The following is a 19,424-nucleotide window of genomic DNA, read 5'->3' on the forward strand; positions in this document are numbered from 1 at the left end:
CGACGCGACTCGACGCGACGGTGCGCGCCGGTGTCGCAAACGAAACGCCGGGGATTTCTCGTTGCTCGCGACTTCCGTCCAACGATAACGTGCATCGTACAAACGCACAATGGTCCAGAAAGCACAGAGATCCTACTGTTTTCCGAAAAAACGAATTCTGTCGAAACACACCCCTCTCTTTTCGTTCTCGAGCACCGCTACCCCCAGGATTGGGGTTTTTTCTTTCTTTTTTTCTCTCGGGGGTGAAAAGTACGAGACACGCGTGCACTCTCCTTCTCTCACCTGCCCGTGTCGAGCGCGTGCCTGCATCCAGAAACTTACGGGGCCACAGCACACGCTCGTGCGCGATAAAAAACTAGGAAGAATGCCCTTTCTGTATAGGCGCGGCCTTTCAGGTGTGTTTACGTGTGTATATTTAGCGTGTATATATATTCGACGCTGTGTAAGTATGTTTGATACGTGTACGTTCGCGGGAGCACGCTCTCCATCCTGTCAGTTTGTTGTCGTCCTCTGGATAGAGACGGAGATTCGAGATATACTAAGGGTTGGAAAGGGAAGAGGGCCAGTAGTATGTTCCGATCGAAAGACGGAATCACGATACGCAGTCGACGAATTAATAGAGACTTCTCTTTCTTTTTTTCATGATTTGTTCATCTTTTAAGGGGGATGTATAGCATTTTTTTTCTTGGATGTGGTTATTGGTGTTGGGTGGGGCGTTTGAATATGCGTTGTAGAATTGTTAGGTCGAAGATGGAGATGGAAATTGTATCGGAATGGGAATATACAGTAGTTGTGACCGAATCGATTGCTACTGTTTTTATGTTGGGGTGAAATGATCTCCGTACAGTATTTTTAGATTATCTGTGTTTTTACGTTGCTATACGACAGAAAGCGAATGGATTGATTTTGCGTGTGTGATGGTATATATAGGAATGTGGAATGTAGAAAGTGAGGGTTAATTTAATACCATTTGTATGTTTTCTATTGTAGAAGTTTCGATAAGGTATATTATTTTTTAAAAATATAGAAAATAGAAAGTGCAACAGATACGTTACATCGCAGCGTAGATCTAGAGAATGCGATTGTTTCTTATAATTATAGATACTTGCATCGATTCCTCTATTTTTAGTATCGTTGCTAATGGACGGAGACACGAAGCAGACTTTATCCGCAAATAGCGTTAAATACCTTAATTCTTGAAACAGGCTACATAAAATAGTAACGAGAAGACTATCGAGCAAACTTTTGGAATATTTCTCCATGCTCGAATTTAATGGGACGAATTTCACAGAATTCAGCGATGTGAATTGACTAAAAGGAAATTGCAAATGAAAGCTTGCGTTGATACCTAGTAGGATTAAATAAGAGAAAAGACGAGGAGAAAAAATGAGAGAAAATTAAAGATTCTTCATTCTACCTTCGAATATTTCAAATTTCTTAGCACCGAAATATTATGTCATTTTTATAATGGTAAAAACAATGAGAACAAATAGAGAAAAGATGCTTTTTAAACATTTAGATACGGTGTTGGATGCGATGAATAACTATGTACAGTGGCCAAATTGTTTGTAATTATTAGGATGCCTAAGCTTTTGACATCTGATGAAAAGGGTGAACTCTTAACCTGATGCGTCGGCATCCTTGTAATGCTTCCGGAAATACCTGCTGTGCACGTTACTCCGTGAATCGATACAAAGCGAAGAGCAGAGTTACTACGCGCTGTGATGATTACAACCGTATCATGACTTCTTCTTGTACTGTGTTTGACTTCTACCGTAGTTCACTGCTGGCGCCTAAAGGCGCGTAGTAAATTTATGCTTGTGATACTGAACAAAATTGCTTTCTTGATACTGTTGACGTTTATAGTTGCTTAATATTTTATCTACCATAATTCCAGCAAATCTCATTTGAATCAGATGTAAGTGAATGATAATTGAACGATTTCACATTCATTAGTCATATATTATTAATATATTATTAAATATGTTTTTTTTATTTATTAAAATTTACAATCAATTCTCGCATTGAAAATTTTCAGTAATTATTTAAATATGTTTATTTCACAATTATTCTTATTTTATATTCTTAAAGTAAAAAATTGGGGTCATAAAAAGATCAGAGAAATTACATGAAAACATGAAGTAACAAATGATTCATGTTCTGATTCTGTGGAAATCGCAGTACATGTTTCTCAGCTTTAACCTTCACCATTTTAACGTTTTTTCCAATGCATTTTGCCAAAAACTCTCTCATAGAACCAAACAACTAATACTAAAACTCCGAATTGGTTCATTGTATAATAGGAAAGGTAGAGAATTTGGAAGATCCTAAGATAAACACTATAAAAAAAAGAAATATATTTCAAAATGGAACAGCGATTGGTCAATGTTTCGTTGGCAATAAAACGAAAGCAGGGCTGTTGAACCGTTCACTAGGTATGAATATACTACACCAAATGTCAAACGTAGTTAGGGCACCCTGATTCCAACCTTCGAGTACGTTTTACTATCCTAAAGTTCATTACTAATAAAGGACTGTATACATGGATGGATGCTTGGTAGAGTACTTGGGGAAAGCACGTTGGTGATAAATACGAGAAACACGAAGAGGAACGTAGAACGAGAGAGCGCATTATACCTGGTAATTAAAATTACGAGAATTGCTCTAATTTTCCGTAAGTAATGGCCAGTAAAAGTGTAAGGACCTTTTTCTCTCATCAGGAAATTTTCGAGGGCGCGCCAGTTTTGCCGTGTTCAGGACGAACTAAAAATATTGGGGTTGTTCACAGTTTTATAATTTTACGAGTGCAAATTATCAGGTATGAAAACATTTGGGGCTTAGGGTCTTCAAAACGACAGTTTTCGATGGACAAAAGGTGATCCTTCTTTTCTGTTTATTTGACATACGTAAAACGATATTGAATTCTTGAAATAATTCTTCCACTTGGTGACGGTCGACTATATTGCACACCTTCCTTCCACAAGAAAGGCACCTTTACGAATAACGGCCAGCTTTCCGTTTTAAAACTTCCTAAAAATTTTAAAGATGTGACTTTCTTCATTTTTGTTTCCGCCAAATAAACCTGTTGTTCCATTCTTGCCACTTAGATACTTGGTAGTTTCCGTTTGGTTGCTTTGAAACTTAATTATATTTATGATTACATTCTGCGAGGATCTCTTTTTTACTTTGATTTCTTATTGGTACTCTGTAATAATTTTATTACTAACGGTATATGTATATGTAATGCTTTTCTGCATTTATGAGAAATGTAAATGTCCAGCAATGCACAGAACGCGCAATACGCAGAGTACTCGTTGTAACGCAGAGTAAGCGTTTAATAGATAAAACGGTTTTTAAATAATATTTGATACATACAACTGTTTTGCTACTGAATCAACGATAAAATTGACGAACCAAGAAGATACTAAAGAGCCTTCATTGTCACGAAAGACCCATCGGATATTTACGTTGTAAAGTCATAAGAAGCTTTGCGTTTGATACTTGGCAATAAAAAAAACTGCAGTGTAGTTTACAGACCCCTTTTAAGAGGATTTCTTCTGTGTCCGTGGCGATTGATTCTTTATTTACTTGCATTGTGCAATCGTTGAGATTGATGCATTCGATCGGATATATCTTTGTAATTTTATTATGATTGCGATTTTATTGAAGTAGAAAGAAAGATATATATCGAATATACAGGGGCACGTACAGTACTTACGATATTCGTATGATCGTTGAATAACTTGAGTTAGAAAGTCTATGAGACGTGTATAAAACGATAGCGAAGATGTAAGTTATTTATTTCTTATTTGTAATGTAACATAATAATTACATGAATAATTTTTTTTTATCTTTTAGTTCTTCTTCTTAGGTACTGGTATTTCTTCTCAATGTGTTGCGTAGACAAAGCGACACGTTCGACTAAATACCCGTTAATGCGCAGCTCGATGTTCTCCAAAAATATCTGCTCCGTTTGTCGTGGCATAATATAAACAAACTAGTCTCCTGTCTATCTAATCTCGATAATCCAACAAGCTGGGTGAAAGCAACGTACACTTCGTCTCCGATAGGGGATAAAAATACGCAGTGTCTTCTTCCTTATTCTTCCGTTCAGATTTTTATATACATATGTATACCAGAAACAACATACCTTGTTTGCTACACTTCTTAAAGATAAGACGCGCCTGCGTAATATTTAAATTCTATTGAGGCATTGTAGTATTGTGGAATAATCATAAGGAACAACTTGCTAGGGGTATGAAATCTGTGATGGGGAGATGTCTTGGTGGAGAAAGTCAATTAGTTATTGCTCATCAGCTGCGGGTTAGTTGCGAGTAGGTGGCGAGCTAGTTACGAGTTAGCTGCGAGTTAGTTAGTCGTTGGTCATTAATTGTCGAGTTGTTGAGAATTATGAGTTGTGAGTTGTGAGTTGTGAGTTGTGAATTGTGACTTGTGAGTTGTCACTCAGAAGTTGAGTAGTTGTACAAATTTAGTTGTTTTAGTCGCATTACATTACTACATTAAGCTCTAATTAAATGAAATAATCATCGTTTTTCTGTTTCAATTACTGTAAACAAATCCATCCATCAAATAAAATAAAGTCACTATAGTAATGTGTTTGTGTGTTATAATATTATATTATGCATAGTATTTTTGTATTTGGCTTATAATTCTTCGCTAGGGATAATCTTTAGCAGATTAAATATCAAGAATAAAAAATACCGAGATAATTAAAAATCAAGAGTTAGTGTGAGAAAAACACAAAAGTAATTATCTTTCTCTGGTTTCAATAAATTCCTCTCTGAAAAGATTAAATATGTCAAGATTTTTATTGCTCGGCATACTTCGTTAGAATTTACTGCAATTTTCTAGAATTATACAAAAAATATCACCACACTCATCCTCCACAACTGTTGCAAAAGAAAGTGAACGAACTTGTAGAAACTATCGAAGTTAAGCATCGCGTTTCCCGAAGAAACGGTTCGACTGGTTTTTGCGAGCGCTTTTTCACGTCGAAAACGGAAGTTCTAACGGAAAGTGGGATACTGGTGCTGGTCCAATTTATGCAAACCAATCTACCTTGAAATCTGTCCATTGTCAGATCGGAACCGCTTTACATAGGTAGCAGTGCTACAGATTAAATCGATATCTTGATCTGTGGTTGACGAGCAACCGTTGGTCATGGTTTCACCACAAAGAACTCTACGAGTCAGTTCGAGAATTTTCCGTTGCATTTCTCGAGTGGACTTTTCTTTTTCTCCTCGATCGTGACCGTTACGACAGATAAGAATCGCAGAGCTAAACTTTTTCCATGTATTTAAATATGTCATGTGGGATAATTGAAACCCCACTATTTCGCCTTCTTAATGTGGTAACGTCGATTCGAACGCGATTCGAATCTTCGAACGCTCATCTGCCCTAAGAAAAATTCGTTGTTGTATTTCTTTCAAAGAAGTATCTTTTCGTTCCTGTAACGACTCTTTGCAACGGTCAGAAAGCACCTGTATTTTTTGTGTATGATCTAAAAACTTGTATTGCATGAAATTTGGATTCTTTCACTTGGCTTCCTCAAAGGAAGATTGAACGTTGCAATAGGAATTGAAGTTTGGGTGAAGCGATTAGAATGTTTAATTAGAGATACATGACACGTGTATTGAACTTCTGATATTTGGATCCTTACTACTATCTATCTTACATAAACTGTGTGCTAAAGGATATATACCTCTGTTTGTCTAATAAAAGCTTTGTCCCAAGTGATTGCTAAAGGCTATGAATGGTTCGTGCGATATGAAATACGTTAGCTCTTTATCGTACCGATATTTTATTGACTCATAAAAGAAAGAGTTATAATTGATTACAGTTCCTGATTTTGATCTAGAAATCTAACTACTTTAGTTATTATGAGATGAATTCTATGAATTCCTACAAGATTCTATTTTTATGACATTTTGGCAAGTAGATATCGTTAGTTAATGTGTAATTTAATGACTATTAGTATACATATAACTGATTATATCATCTTTTGTCAATTTCTGAATATTTCTGTTCGCATGATAAAATAACCATCGTATCGTTAAAGGATAATAGTTGTTATACTACGATTACTAAATAAAGTGTCCAGGAGAAACTCGGTGACACATTGATAAACTACAATATATGTATACTAGTATGTAAATGAAATAAAAGCTAAAAAATACATTATAAGTAAGTACATGAATACGTACCCTGTTGAGACAAATTTTCAATCACTTCAATTGGATACTTCTCCAAGCACGAAGAGCGACACAGTGAAGTCCAGTTAAAACTATTCACTCGAATAAATATTTAAGAATGGACTAATGGGAGCCCATTGATAAACCGCATGTTTGATAAAGTAAAAAGTTGACAATTAGGGAGACGGGCTAAAGTCCCAGGTCGAGAATTGTTGTCAATGGTGGACGCAACAATTGCGTTTTTATAATGAGAAATAGGCGTCACAATGTGTTTACTTGAACCTTAGATACCAAGATAGGAGCGTGTGTCGTACACACAGAATTCTTCGCTATCTTCTTATTATCGATCAAATAATATTTAGCACAACCTCATTAGAGAATCGTCTAATTATCTGGTTCCGATGCCGCCTAATGACTGAACCTAATAATACCGATCCCGTATTAATTTCGTGTTCATCTACCGAGGAACATGTGGTGTGCGAATAGACTCGAGGAGACGAGACTGGACACACCAGCTGGTCTAGGAAGAGCGTCCTAGCTTTCATTTTTTCGCAGAGCCATCTATTTTGTCCTTGAATTAGGCGTAAATTAGCCCTGTTGCAACTTTCGAATGTTTTCGTTTAATATCGCTTTAATCTTTGAGAGTCTTTAACGTTTACCTGTTAAAAAGACCTTTAACCGGTTATTGAAACGAGTAATCACATTAATTATTAGCCATGATTCTTTCATATTTTCTACAAATTTCTAAAGGTGCGAGCAATTAAATATTCGTATCAAAGGTGAAACTGCAGCGTTTCGTACTGAAGTATGAAAGTTTCGTTATATTTCTTCATATATGTCTTCATATATTGCTGTATTGTATTGCCATGGTATTGTATTCCTTCTGTTCATTAAAAAACGATGGTACGATTTCAAAGAACGAAGTTATACAAGATTTAGTAGAAGCAAGTATAGAAAAGGGAATAGGAAGTAGTAATAAGAACTTAAGGTCCAAAGGTAAAGCGTAACTATATAGTGATATGAAACTACCTTTGATAAGAGAATAGAATACAAGAAAGGGGTGAAATAAGAAAGTTTCAAACAGAAAGTTTCTTACGAAAGAATCATTGAGTCGACGCAGAAAAGAGAAAAGGAAGAAGCTACTTGTATTTCGTTCCTTCTAGTATCTGGTATCATTCAGTAGTTAAATGGAATATACTGATCATTAAATTGAAGCTTTCGTAGCAATCGAATAAAACGCACAATTTGTGGTCTTTTATGATTTATATTTTTCCAAATAGATAATTTGACTTACGTCAACTACAAACTTACTTGTTTTATTGTTACTCTTATATCATTCTTAAATAGCTTAAATTTTAACCAATTGCTTGTAAATATTTTTTTATAACCAAAGAGTACAAAAAGAATCAAAAAAGAGTAGAAAAAGGTATCTACGAAGTCCAAGATATCTTCGTGTTCAGGCATCCTCGGTATATCGATGCCTCGAGCATCCACAAAAGAATTATTCCGTGCTGGTTTACGCGGTGTGGCATCGTTCTTTAAGCGGATAGACGCACCCTAAATTTTTTCTTCAATTCTCGAAGATCCCTTCGTCCTTCCTCGCGTCCACTCGCGACTTCCGATTAACCGGGGTTCTATATGAAAGACGGGTCAGGGGGATGAAGGTACGCGAAAAGGTCGCATAAGGTATCCAGAAACGTAACAGTTGACCGGAGCACACCTGGCCACAGATCCATCGATCTGGATTGGGTTTTAACGCGACGAGACCGTTGGTCAGTTCTGTCGTTTCGTTGCAACGAATTTGTTCAGAAGGAAGGCAAACAAAATTGTAAATACGTAGTCGGAGTTGTTCGAAAGAAGCATTTGGATTTTATAGAAAGAGATTTGAGTTTTAGGAAACGATCTGTCTACTATAAGGAATATCGTAAACAGTTTCGATTGTCAAAAGTTAGCTGCCACGAATTCATTAAGAAACAATCTATCTGCCATGGATATCGGGTAAACAGTTTCGATCGTCAAGTTATTAATAATCAGTTGGATTCGTTGGTGCTTCAAGTCGATGATGCGTCACTGTCCAATTAACATCGAAACTTTGTATGAACTGGGTGCTCTAATCAAACTGTTTGAAATTACAATCGGACTGTTGTTTTCCATATTAGAGTTCACGACGCTAGACTTGTAACTAACTGTCTTATCATCCGTACACAGCGTGTAGAAAACATCAATGAAACGGACGAGTCTCCTGGGAACGATTCAGTTTTATAGACAATTTTTTTGTCGCAATCAAAAAGGAATCGAAAACTTATTTTTCCATGGCACTTCTCTGCCTCTATGTTTACATCTTTTTCTCATAGATTTTTCTGTACACGAGCATTTACCCTCGTCGGTAGAAAGCACTCACCGAAACGGACTATTTTCACCCGGAAACGTATGCAAGACGGAAAGAAGTACGATTAGAATCGTGCAGCCCTCTCTTCTTCTCTCCTCCCTGCTCCAGATCTGTCTCTCTCTCTTCTTTCCGGGGTAACGTGCTTCTGCGTAACAAGGGCCTAACAGAGCTGTCAATCCGTCGATAAATTGAATGGAGGACCTAAAACCACCCTACATTTTCTATCGTCCTTCACCCCCTTTCATCTCTCTGTACCGCGTGCTCTTACACCCCATCGGCGGTGGTGGCGGCGACCCGAGGCTCTCGCACGATATTTTTTTTTTCTCTTCTCTTCGTAACAAAAACGTCTGTCTCTGCGTTTGACGTGTGATTCGGCTACCCCTGGCGAAGAGATTTAAGGAAGCAGAAAAGTGACCGAACGCGAACTGATGCGGTGGCATCGTTCCGAGGGAATCAGCCGGATCCATCGGTACGTTGGACGATTTTCAATTTTAATTGTTACCAGTGGCTACACAAGTATCTGAATATGTATACAAACTTTCTATTAGTATATATTGCGCGTGTAATAGGACGAAAGATTTTGAGATTTCATTGATACAACGAGAGAAGATAATCGTGGTTATATTGGTGAAATTTAGAACGTATGTGAAAATGTATATGGAAGTTACAAGATATTTGTTACAGATATACGCTTCAGTCAATTGTTCATTGCATTAGTAAGCCACGATATCCAGCGAGATTATCTTTAATTGCAGATTTAAGGCCATTATTCATCGCGCGAATCATTAAACGTAGTATTACAAATTGTGAAATTTTTTTCTGTAATACAAGGATATATATATGTTTCGCAGGGATCACAAAAAAGTAGTTTTAAACAGTCGATCATCCATTACATTAACGAGCTTCAATATTATAATGAGACTACCTTTAATATTTATTATATTCTTAAGATGGCTGTTCGTGTTAAATGCCAATTTTTTACTAAATATATACGTATTTGTAATAAATATCTCGTAACTCTCATATATATTTCCAGAAGTGTTCAAATGCTTTCGTAAGCCACATAAATTCTAACGAATCATCGTCGAACGAGTTTTCCTCTCATTCGTTCCTTCACTACCGCCGCCATCGCAGCTGTAACGCGACTCGCACGAATTAGTCGTTGGCGTGGCACGAATAAAGCGATCTCGCTCTCCATTCCCCTTTCTTTTTACCTTACCCTTCGGAAATATTGGTCAAACTTGCCCCACCAGGGAGGGTGATGGAGCAACGGGGGTGGAAGGCAGGGTGCTGAAGGGTGCAGATCCTAAAGAGCAACCCCTGCACACGAGCCCGCACCCCGCCTCGAATTACTCACCAGCCTTCCCTTTACCATCCCGATTTTACCCGAAAAATCCAAAAACGAGGGGATTTGTTCGTGTGTGCGGAAGGAGCATTGCGTGGGGTCGTTGCCTACCTCTTCGTCTCTTTCTCGCTGCCCTGCACTCTGCAACCCCCATCAGGGACCAACAGTTCCTCTCGTAACTGGGGCTCTTTCTCTCCTGCAAGTTATTTCGGATACGAACTCGCTATCGATGACTCTTTTTCAACGTGATCGCGAACTTACGTGGGGTAAGTATATGTATCGTTCGATAAGGAAATCGAGAATGTTTTTCCTTTTGCAGGATTCTATGGTATATGGAGAATAGTGTAGAAATAGAGGTTGGAAGATAAAGGGGATGGAAAAGATGTGTCGATTTTAATTTTTCCAGATTTAGTTGAAACTTCTCTTCGAGTAAGTAGATACAGAAGTATTCAGGGTTTATAGGCCAGCTGGTCACATACAACATATAATATAACTTAACGTAATTACAAATTAAAAATGTTTTTCTCATAAAACTGGTTTGAATATCTTATTAAAATTATAGTTTTGCTTAAAACTATTACCCTGACAAGTTACATGGAAATCGGTGAGGATTAAATCTGAAGCAGATCAAATTAAAATCTTCCTAACACTTTTGTTGTAAACTGTACACTTTTTACTGTGATCAATCACATATTTTAACGCCATTCAACAGTTTATCGAACACCAATTAGCGTCAATATGACGCATCGTTCCATAAACACCACAACCTTCTTCCATCGACACCTGTATACCATCTTCATTATCATACCCATCATGCTCGTACAAGATTAAATTCTATGAGCTTTCCAACGATAGTCGACACGAAATTATGCAGTGCCTGTATTCATTCCCATTGACTTACGCCCACGGTACAATAAATTAGATTCCATAGTGGTTTCGTTCTGGCGTTTACTTGGATTTATGCGCCATTAACATAAGACAGGTGCGTGTCTCGTTGCGCAGAGGCCCCTTCGAAACTATCGTATATTTTCATCGAGAATTAATAACACGTCTCCGTAAGATTTCAATGTTAGCAACGTCGAAAAGTCTTGACAAGGTGCAATCGCATCGTCGTGGTCTTTAACGACTTAATCGGTGGTATCGTTTCGCATGATCGATGCTTTCACCCGCAGCGAAACGGTGTCACTTGTGTGGTCCACCCTTGCGTTTTTATCCGCTTGCACTGTTCGTCTTTCCATCGTCTTTTTCTCTTCCTTTTCGCATGGTTTCTTTGGCAAGCTGCCGCATTGTCGCACATCCATGGGAAGAATGTGAACCCGCGGACGAAACTGGCATGGTCGATTTAATTTCTCGCTGATTTGGAGTTTCGAAAGGCCTACGTGACCAGGCTCGGGCTTTCGACTTTGTAACGAATTCGCGCGGAATCGACCTCTTCGAATTCGAATTCGAGGAATCGTCAATGGAATTTGTGGAAATGATAGGACAGAATTTTAGTAGCTTTTCTTATTTTCTGTTTATTTATTTCGCGCATAGATATTTACGATAGTATTAATGTGATAGTATTGTCGATATTTGTTAATTCGAAGGATCGTTGGTAGAATTTGTGGGAATGATAAGATAATATTTTGTTGGCTGAATATAACGTTATATAAAAAAATATAATTAATATCGCATTATTAATTTTGGTATAACGACGTCTGAGAAGTGCAAAGACCTATCATTGAAAACGTCTTCTTAAATAAATATTCCACAGTTTGTCCTATCGATGATAAAAAAATCAATATATAGAACTTTGCAGTTTGCAAAGAGATCCATAAATATAACGTTTTAAAAATGAAGAGAGCAGTAGAAATAAATATTTAATATGAAAACCAAGAAGCTCAATTTCAACGTAAAGAAAAAGAAAAAAGTTGTAAATACGAAGAATGGCGTGATATACATTTACGCATTTATCGGGTGTAACGTTGATAAAATTAACCGGTTGAATGGACATCAATGAGCCTCGTCTACTTCACTTTCCACTTTTTTTAATTTCAACGATTTCAATGAGTGACGGCTTTAGAATGAAGCTTTGGAAACGAGAGAAAAAGAGGGACACGCAAAAATTGACTTTCGAGGGAACTCTATTATTAAGTTGGATCGGACAATGTTGGTGTAGTTGCGCGAGACAAGTTGTCACTGTCACAGTGTTGCATAGATCGTCAAAAATTCAGCAAGTAGGAGAGGAAAAAAGTATTTGAATATGTTGGAATTGGAGCGGGGACTGGCAAAACGAGTTCGATCCCGGCGATCTCTTCGCCTTTGGATGACTTTTATTGAAGAGAGAATCGACATTCGTTATTTCAACTTTCTTCGAAATGGGAACATATCCAAGTGGGAAAAAGATGTTTTTTCCATTTATTCTATTCGATTCAACTTCGATCAGCTTTAGTTATAAGACTTTAAGCAGTTAAGATCTTCAAGTCTAATCTGCAAAACATTCGTGAGATCTTCTTCGATTGATGAAAAAGGAATGTCATTGTCAAAATCATTTTTCTAGGGCAAAACATCCAATACAAAACCCTCTCGAAACCATTCTTTAGACGCTATAAAAACCACGTAGAGAGTCTACTCGACGAGAATAACGCTGACAGAAGCAACGACAGAGCCTCGAGGTACAAAAGTAGAATGCGAAGGTGTGGAGGACCAAGCCCCGGAATCCTCCGAGACCAGCATTTGTCAGTGTCCATTAGTTAGGCTGGCAGGATGACGTTTAACGCGACACAACGCTAAAGAGTTGTGTATTTGCGAAGTTAAATGAGCCTTGCACCGTGGGCGACGATTGTGCAGCTGCGAGAGTCGGTTGCCTCTTCTTTCCCTTTCTCTTCATCATCGTCGCGAGAAGAGGCGCCTCTTGAGGTGTGCCCATGCGAGAAAACTGTTAAGCATCAAAGGTATCAAGTGGAAGAAAACCAAAAGGCAAGTTCACTGGGCATAGCTCTTTCGGCGTTTATAAATAAAAGTTACTTCCACGGAGTGCATGGCCACTTTCTTCACTTTAAGCATTGTTGAAAGGGAAATGGCAGGTCGATTGAAAGAAATTGTTCGTGCAGCGCATAATAGAAGTTCGATATGTTCGCAACTGAGACTTTGTGGTATTTTGATTTTTCAATTGCTAGCTGTTCAAGCAGTTGAAAGATTTCTTAAGCTTAAGGAAAATATAGAAGAATTGTTACTGACATGACGTTTTCTGATCGAGATCTTTTTTCAAATATCGTGGGTCTTTACATTTGTTGAAACGAGTGCAGGATTAACGCGTGAACGTCCAAACATTGCAGAGGAGATAAAAATTGTTCGAAGTGAAATTGTCTTAAAGGGAAGACGAGTTCTGAGATATTTGATTATTTGGAAAATTCGTAACGGTTGATACATTTTATTGCGAATTTAATGAAATCGATGATGATTTACCTGTCAGTTCCAATGACAAGTTTAAAAAGTTCTCCAGTTCTTTAACCTCCCTCGAACCGACAAATCGACTTCGATTCTCAAAAACTGGCAACAAATCGGCCAATATTCGTCATACACGTTAACAGACACATATCAGCATACTATACGCGAGCGACGAGTCTTGGTTTCCGCATCGTCAGTTCGGAGCTGAAATTCGATCGTGCAGGGGCTACCAGATAAAACATGAAACGCGTTTCTTTTCGAACGACAGAGAAGAACAATATACATGGTGAGAGGGACGGCGTTCCTCAAACGTTGGATCCTCTAAGCAGCTACACGTTGTCGGCCCTTCCCATTCACCGACTCATCCTCCGAGTCGTTTCTGTCGTGCAGCCGGTGCACACACGCGCGCACCCGACGATCCACGCGACCAGCAACAGGCTGTCGACGTTTCTTTCCCTCCTCCAGGATCCCGTGGCCGTATACTCGTGCCGATGGATCATTTTATTGCGTTCGTGCTCTCGGAAGCAGAAAGCCGCTGGTTCTGTGCACGCCACCGGTTATCGGCTCTTTCTCTTCATCCTCTTCTTTCTTATATGGGTTTATTCTTTTTCTTCTTCCTCTCTTCCTTCTCCTTCCTCTCCTTCGACTATGTACGTAGTAAGACGGCGCTTATGTCGCGTGAACACTCTCTGTTTTCACGAATGGGACAGGATAGGACAGGATGGGATGAGATGGGTTTTCTGGAGACAGGATGAACTTCAAACGAGCCGGACCATGCTACTTTCCCATCAGGAAGAAGTCGAGTGGCCGTATGGATCTCGTCGAACTGGCTGATTTTTTGGGCAGACCAACTTTCAAGAAACTTACCGGGTCTTTTATAATCTTATGGTAGGCGAAGGAGCCAGTATGCTTCCAGAGGACCCGTTTCGAGTTCTTGCTTTTGGTATCTGATGATCTTTCGTTGGATTTTCGAAAGAGATTATTTCTGATGATGAAAACAGTATGGATTACCGCTCAATAGACTTACGATGATTCTATCAAAGGTGGTTTGAGTTAATTTAATTAATGTTGATAGCTTTAATTGCAATGTTGGAATCCATTCGTTCTATTCATTGAATTATCGTATTACACGGATATATTTCTGTTTCTACCAAATTTTCTCAGTAATGAAAAGTCGAATAATCGTAAGACACGAAAGTTTACAGAAACTACACGAAGTCACTGCTGAAGGAGACGAATGGTCGTTTGAAAAAATAAAGCTAATCGATAGTATAGTAAAAAGAAGCGTTTGAAAGAAGCATATTGGGAATAACGAAAAATAAAACATAAAATATAGAATATAAGCTGCTCTCGAATAATTCTAAGAAATTCATAACGCTAAACAGACTTCTAAATATCGTTACTCATCCTGTATCCTTTATTTTGCGTTTCACTTTGTATTCCACTTCGACCGCGTCTTAAATCCATGAAGCCGTCGCCCCCACAAAGAAAAAGGAAAAAAATGTAACATCACAAAAAGAACCGAAATATCCAGAACGATGGAAGGAATACATTGCTCACGCGTTGCATAAATATTATTAAGTTTGATCATCGAAGCATGCCGGCATCTGGCTGATCGGCGGATTTTCGAATCTTCAGATCGGATATAAATTTGACAGTATCGGGGATGGAGCTTTGTGATGGTTTTTTTTACTCGCTTTTTCCTGTATTGCGGGCCACGGTCTGAACACGTGCCGCGAATACACTTCATTGTTACAGAAAGGTCTCAAGAGAGAGAGATAGAGAGAGAGAGGGAGAGAGATAAGTGGAACGTTCGATTCGGTGACTCGAGCAATTCCTTCGAATCGAAAAAGCACTTTTTTCTATTTTCTCGTTTTTTGACCAGGTTTAACTTTCGTCTTTGGGATTAAACGTCTGGCTATAGGTACGTTTGCTATTATTTTTTATTTTTAGACATGTAGGTATTATTTATTTACTTGTACTATATTTAATTATGTTTGCGGCTGATCGTTTATTCGAATGCTAATCGTAAGAAGATAATTTCTCGAGAACAGAATATTGAAATATCCGCGTTACACCTGAAGAACGTGCGAAAGAAGATCTTGATAAAGTTGGGATCTCATTGGAAGGGATAAATGTACTTAAAGGTACTAACAGATTTTCAAGTTATTTCATCTACCAAATTATAACGAAAACTTGGAATATTTTATGTACTTCTGCATATCATGTGCATTTTATATATGTTTATACATTTCAATTTCCCATAATCGCGCGAAATCCGTAGCTTAGTAAATACAATGCCGTTAACAATCCGTAATACCGTCACGCGATTCCTTAGGAAAATCAATATACACATTTTATTCTCGACCGAATGAAATATTCAGCGCGATACGTGAACTCCGTCGTTAAAGAAAGAAGTCAAAGAACGACAGCTGTCAATTTGCCAAATACAGACATCACGATCCGCTGTCGACACGCAATTCAGAAACGCGACTCGTCACAAAGGATCCTGCAACGCGACCTGGCATTACGTAAAATTATACCAAGCCAGGGACAGGATGCGGAAGCACGAATCGCCTCTGGTTAGATCGTAGATCGTAGATTCCATGTGCGTGGGCGATTCTAAATTCAACACAATGCAGCTCTTGTGGCCAACACCTGCTTAGGTGCGAATCAAGAAACAAATATTAACGACTCTGTGGAGAGACTCGTGCGGCGAATAAAACGATGCACGCTGGTTCCGTTCGAGTTTACAAGAGGTTGCAACGTGTTCTGATAAGAATTTCAAGACAAGAATCTCCTTATTTTTCAAGTTGGAATTGAATGGATATTATGTCTTGAATAGCGTCTTGTCCATTTCGGTCATTAATAATTCATGTTTGTGGTTGTTTCGTGAAACGATTTTCTAGATCGAGATCGAAATTCCGATTGTCATTACTGTTTTTATTAAAATCTTTTTGTTATTGGCTTTTTATTGTCGTTCGTTAATAATAATTTTTGAATTTAATTATACGTATGTCTAAACAAATGAACCTCTGTCTTTATATCGAGCGAAAAGTGTTGGATATTAGACATATGATTTTGCAGAAGATCTCGATCAATCGTATGATCAATGCATAATGATAATCACGTTATATATATAAAAGACCGCGTACTTCGTTATGATTAATTAATAATTCCGATCGATAAATGTTAGTAGCTTTCTTCTTCTTCTTTTCGTATCTTTATACTTCACTTTATGCTACATTCATAACATCAAAATTGATTTTTATAAATCAGGCAGATTATCAAATTTGAAATAGAGAAGAGAATTTTAATTTTACGAATGTTTGTAAGATTTTTCGAAACAGGACCCTTGATTTCCAAAAGAATAAAAGTATATTTAAAGATAAAAAGAACTTTCTATTAAAACAAATTCTAATGAAAAAAAAAAAAAATGAAGAAAACTGATTCTGTATTAGAAAGGTTGCTTCGTAGGGAAACATCTATAAAGCACTGTAGATAGAGTAATCGATTTTAAGATGGCCGATAAGCAACGTCGACTCAAGCGAACCCTTTGCTCGTGCTCTCTTGTCCACCCTACTTTGCTCGACCAATCAAAGCGCCTCGATTCAGTTAACCCTTCCTGAATGCGTGGATCCCAACTTTAGCAGCGCTTTCCAACCCTTTGCAGCATCTGTCGAGCTTCTTTTTCGATGTAATTATGCATGCCAGACGAGTTTTTGCCGCTGGATTGGCTAAAAAAAGGGAAAGGGGCGTGCACGTTTCACCCCTTCCACCTGCTGCAGCGGCGCCTTTCGTTTTAGTCTCTGCCGCTATTAACTCTTTTAATGGCAATCCATTAAATAGTTCAACATTTCGATCTTCCAAAGTGTTTATCTACCAAAGAATTTTATGAAAATGAAGATCTACTACAATTCGTAACAAACGATTCTCTTTTTCTATCATTATCAGACTGTGGAAAATGAGTTCTCCTTCAACGGTATCTCAAAGTTTCCCTCGAAACTTATTTCCTTCAGATTTTCAGAGCTCAAAATCAGTTTGTATTTTATTCGAAATTTCGTATGCAAGTTTAATAATTGAAATATATAAAAATAGAGACTTTACGTATCCAAAGATAGAAACCTTAATGTCGAAGTGTATAAAAATTTCGTTACGCAATGCGTGTTGCATAACAGTTACAATTTCGATCAAGTACGATCATATCTACGAGTGACGGTAATTTGAAAAACTGTTGAAAATACAGATAAATATCGCGGTTTCGTTTGATTATGCTAATCTTCGTATTTCATCAAAGGGATGTTGGTTGTCGTCTCTACCGCGAAAACGCCGGGGAAGCTCCATAAGCGAGCGAACTTACAGAGATCGAGTAAATGGTGCTTTAAAAGTTTTCGGTATACGGCGCTGCAAAGTTTAAACCGGGGCACATGATTAATGATGTCTAGATAATCGCGGCTGAGCCACTGGATCCGAGAAAGCCTTTAAAATAATCCCCATAAAATTACACCCTAATGCCGCGTCCATTAATCCTCCGTCTTATTTTCCAAGAGGTATCTGGCGCAAAATTTCATGTCGAATTGTTCGAGCCGGCGAAACTGAGATTAGCGATTTTCATCCCGTAACAATTTTCCGATCCCCTTTCTTTATTCGCCTTATTATGTTCGTTAAAATGTTATGTTCCGTTATTCGTGTTTTTACATTTGGTTTAGTTTTGCATTTCTTTAATAAGAAATTTTTTTATTCATAAAGTTTGAAGCGGCAGCTTACTTTTTCATATTACGAACTGTTATTTCAACGAAACATTATAATTTAGGAATTCGTGAGGAATCGCGTTAATGTTGGTTGAAATAGATAATAGATATCATAAACATAACGTAAGTATGTGAAAGTTTGTACGGCTATCGATATCTGAATTATCATTTTATTTCTACTTCTCCTTCCACTTTCCTCATTAGGGTGAAACAACTCGGTAGATCTAATTCTTACGAAATTTACGATAACGTACAAAAATATATATTACTTTGTCGGAGATGTAGGGACATCGGGCCTTTCTTTTGGAATTTTGAAAAGATCCCTAATACTTTGGTCTAAACTATTTATTATAGTTGTACTTAAATAATAGAACTTAGACGTAGTTGTTGTGATACGATCTGATTATGTTTGCCCGAGATTTGTGACACTGGGCTTGACCTCGAGATGACACAACTGGTGGCCGAACGTAGCCACGGGCACGGGATGAACGTTTTTACTTAACAGTAGAAGTACCAATATCGAGGGACACACGCTGTATTAACAAACAAGCCCCGGGCAGGAGCAACGACGGCTCTACGCGGGTCAGCCTAGTAACGGCGCCTGGAATTTTGTTGAAGTCCCCGGTCAATATGCGAATGACAAATATGATCGTATCAGTCTGTTATTCTTGTGATCACCGTAGAGAGTTTACACACATCGTCTTGTCTGTCAGTCAGAAAGATACCGTGCGTCACAGCTAACGTCACTTTGTGTTTCAAAACATATTCAATTGTACAGAGAGTTTTCCCGTTGACCATGGATTCGTTATTGAACCTAAGAACAATGTCTTTACATTAAGAGAGTCTAATTACCACGATTGACTGTTAAACCCTGTTAAATCAACACTTGTACATATAATTGTAAATATAATCTCCATTGAACAACTACGATGGCTTGTCCTAATGAAGATACGCAACACGCTCCTAAGACTAACGCCAACTCGACAAACCCGACAACTTTTTAATAGTTGAAATGAATCTTTATCCGATGTAACTTATATCTTTTAATGTTCATAAAAATAAAAATTCGCGTAAAGACTGTCAATTTACTAACGACGATAAGAAGAACTTATACGATCAATATCAGTAGCGATATTGAAACAAATTGTCTATAATTCTGTGCAACGAACTCACTAGCGTTGAAATATAGCTCGATAATGTTCTACGACCATCGATTAGAGGAGCGTTGAGCAGCGTAGAGGTCGTTGGAAATGGAGGAGGATCTCTAGACACGTTTCTGGCATCGAAGTTTTTCCTCC

General features: G+C 38.0%; 1 long non-coding RNA gene across 1 annotated transcript; it reads left to right on the plus strand.

Annotated features, from left to right (window-relative positions):
- Window positions 1-6,010: 6,010 nt before the first annotated feature.
- Window positions 6,011-18,954, plus strand: LOC112213012. Its single transcript, XR_002946874.2, has 3 exons — window positions 6,011-6,024; window positions 7,179-7,181; window positions 18,840-18,954. It is a non-coding gene; the product is annotated as an uncharacterized LOC112213012 (long non-coding RNA).
- Window positions 18,955-19,424: the final 470 nt, after the last annotated feature.

This window comes from Bombus impatiens, unplaced genomic scaffold (assembly GCF_000188095.3).
Source record: "Bombus impatiens unplaced genomic scaffold, BIMP_2.2 scf_0418, whole genome shotgun sequence".
Classification (NCBI taxonomy): Eukaryota; Metazoa; Arthropoda; class Insecta; order Hymenoptera; family Apidae; genus Bombus; species Bombus impatiens.